A 3876-nucleotide genomic window follows, 5' to 3' on the forward strand; every position below is an offset into this window, starting at 1 on the left:
CTAATTACCAAGATAAACTTGACGCAAAATTCTTGATATGCTGACGATAGTCTAATTAGTTATACGACAACGTCTCATAGACAGAAAGATGAATATCACTTGAGAAATAAGTGGTTCAGTCTTCACTTACCTTTTGTTGAAGAAGTTCTTCAAAAGCTTCGGTTGATCTTCGACTTCAAACGGTAGAACGCAGTGATGTTCGATTCTCAACTAAATCTTATATCCTAATCCGAGATTTAAATAATTGTAGACTAGAAATCAAGATATAGTTTTAATACCTAAATTTGAAAACAATCTTGAGATAACAACACTTGTGAGTTCGACCGAGAAATGCCTTAACAATATGAATTATGAAGTATTTATGAGATTTCCATAGTTAATCGTTCATATTCGAAGAAGTTAGTACTTACACTTTTATTGCCATATCTTTCCTTTGCTTTAATCGACACATTTTCTCACCCCTATAAGATGGGGAAGTATTCCTATTGAGACATCATCTCACTCCAATTGACTTCTTGCAGATTTTATCGAAGGATGAAGCGAGTAGAAGTTTACTAGTTTAAAGAGTAGAGTTTTCATAGTCTTACTTCTATGTATTTTGTTTGAGATGATTCACTAGAGACTGGTGTTGGATACTTAGACACATGTTTTAATTTATTAACGTGTTCTTTGGTTACATTTGAAAGGATTTATTAAATGAGGATTGTCTTTTACAAGTTAGTTTGATTATTATGATAGTTGAAACCTCATTTCTTGACAGTTTCATTGTAGTTTGTTATCCTCAAAACTGGCACTAAGGTTAGGGATTTAGACGACACTTCCTTCAAGGAAAATGTTCGTGTGTCTCACTAATATAATGGGTTGAAATTTATCAGCATTTTGACATTTCGTTTAGGAGATACTACCATTGACATACAACATGTTATATCTGGAAACTTCAAAAACGCAATATTGTCCACAACACACACGTTTCACTGACCAAATTATCTTGGAATTTGGATTTTTATAAATACGTATGAAAGGTATGCCTTTCTAGTTTCTAAATTGGGGTCAGGATTCAAATGTTAACTTCTAATGAAAGACTGTAGAGCCTCCTAATAACACGCTGTCAGAGACGTTGAATATGCGACGTTCTGCCAAGTTTTTGTTGTGTACTATTTCACATCAATTTACTTTGTTTTACTTTGGATTTCCATCTGGTTTTGTTGAGTTGTACATTTTAAAAATGCAAGTTGGTCTGGTTATCAAAATAAGTTTACGAAAATATAGATTTAAGTTTAGGTACCCGCCAGTAACCCTTAGAATTTGGGTTAATCCATGATCTGAATTTTTGGGTGTTACAATAACTGTAAATATAAAACACACTACATCCACAACTCCAACTATTACAACGACGCCGGCCAGATTCCGAGTTATTCCGACCAGATTCAGACCGACTCAACTCGCTCTAGAAATCAATACTATTTCAGTTTAGTTTGTTACTTTAGTTTAGATTGATTGATTGTCTTACAAAACCTTGAGAAACGGTTGGAGCACTTGATGTTTCTAACAAATCTGCTTCATGCAGAGTTGTTACTTTGCTTAGTTTTGCTCAAAAAACTAACATGGCCATTTAAACTTGTTTGGTTACTCAGATGTTGGTTTATTGGTAAGTTTGGATTGGGTGTGATTGGAAATGTGGAATTAATTTATTTGTTTTTATGGAATTGGAGCTGATGTAATCATCTTACTGTCTTTTTGTTATCTGTTTATCACAAAAATCATGTAAAAAACTACGATAATTAACGATCCTGATTTTGAATTGGTGTAATGAATACAACTACTATTTTCCTAAATAAATAAAAGAAATGAGGAGAAAAGGAGAGAGAAACATTGGCGTTTTTGGTTTAGAGAATGAAATCAGTTTCCTGGAAATACAATTCCATTCCCTTGTTTGGTAAATAGGATTCGAGGTTGGATAGGAACAGGATTCCCAAAAAGTAAAGAATTCTAAATCCACTGGGATGGTGGGTTTAGAATTCTTCCATTTTTGGGAAGGAAAATTTGCTAGTTGGTCCTAAGCCCATTAAGTTAGTTATAGTAGGGTACAACCGGTTTTTAGACTTATCATTAGGTCCATAATTATTTGAAACTAGTAAAATTACCAGCTTACCCCAGCACCACTCACGTGTGAAATCAACCACCTTATTGCGGTTTCTCTTTCCCGTACAACCACCTTCTTGCGGTTTTTAGACTTCACATTCAGAGATTTTCAAAGAGAAAAAATTTTCTCTTCACAGAGAGAATAGAAACCCAAATTCATTTAGATATTTTTGAGACAACAGATCTCAAAAATCATTCAGAGAATAGTTTGCAAACAACGATTCTGATTCACAAGAATAGAGAAAAACCCTAAAACCTATATTCTCTTCCGATAATGGTTAAAACAAGAAAAATCACAAGAACAATCCAAGAAGAAGAAACAATAATGGATGATAGCACTGCTCCTAGAACATCAGAAGAAGATTCAAGAATTTCAAGACGAAAATCAAAGAGGAAAAAGAATAAAAAGGTTGAAACACCGAAATCGAAGAAAAAAACTTCAAAAAGTTCATCGGACGATGAATCTCCAGATATACTAAAAAGAAAACGAAGAAAACCGAGTAACAACGCACCAATTCAGAAAAAAGGTACTATTTCTAACACTTTCAGTATGTTTTTTGTGTTTCTGGGACATAGATCCACCAATACATATTTGAAGTACTGGTTAAAAATTTATGAAAACCCATCAGAGTTTACATGCAACTTCTACTTTGTGTTCCTAGCACTTAGAATTGGCAGTACATAACTATAAAACTGTAGAATAAGAATCAAAAGTGATATGCAATGTGTTTCACTTTATTTCTGATACATAGAGCCACCAGTACATATATCAAATACTGAGGTTTTTTCTTAATTAGGTTGTTTTTTGGAAGTACATAAGTCCAGTAGTGAATGGGTAACATTGTTTATGTGTCTATTTACCACTGTTTGTGTTTCTGGCACATAATTGGCAGTACATAACTAAGAAACTGAGACATTGTAGTGTTTATGTACTCTAAATTCATCAGTTTCTTTGTTAATGTGATAATGATCTTTGGATATGAAGTACATAAGGCCAATAGTGATTGCTTGTGTTTCTGAGATGATGAATGTGTAGTCCATAAATGTTATACTGAAATAAAACCAATTAAATTTTGCAGGTAAGGTTGTGCCAAAATCTGTTAGGAAGTTGTATAGGTCTGGTTTCACAGCATTACATAGCCTGGTTACCAGAATGAAGGCGAGTAAATATACTTTGAGTGAAGACACATTGGAAAAGATAGTCGAATCTTCTTATGGACAGATGTTTCTGATGTTCTGGCACACTAAGTACTCAGAAAGTCATTGGGAAAAGTTGGAAGATGCAGTGAAAAAGTACTTGAAGTGTTACAAAAGGGGTCGAGTCAAGAATGAGCTCACATTTGAGTTTGTTAGAAGAGGTGAAACACACATTATCACGCCGACACCAGAAAAAATGGGTGTAATGTTTGGAATGCCAAGAATGGCAGGAAGAAGAACTGATGACACCTTTTTGATGGGAGGTGGTGGATGGAGGCAGAAACCATTCTACATTAGACACTTTGGTGATAACAACACGGTTACAAGACCAATGCTACAAGATGCCATCTTGAAACTGCTCAAGCGTACTGGAATCAAGAATTCTGAATCTGAAGGTGGCGAAGACAGTAATGAACAAGTACCCGATAGTGAAGATGATGAAGATATGGAGTACAGATACCAAGAGTAGAAACTGAACAAACAATTGAAGATATGGTTAAGCTATTATGCTTGTTTATGTGTATTACTTTGTTTTTT

This window comes from Papaver somniferum, chromosome 8, assembly GCF_003573695.1.
Source record: "Papaver somniferum cultivar HN1 chromosome 8, ASM357369v1, whole genome shotgun sequence".
NCBI classification, from domain to species: Eukaryota; Viridiplantae; Streptophyta; class Magnoliopsida; order Ranunculales; family Papaveraceae; genus Papaver; species Papaver somniferum.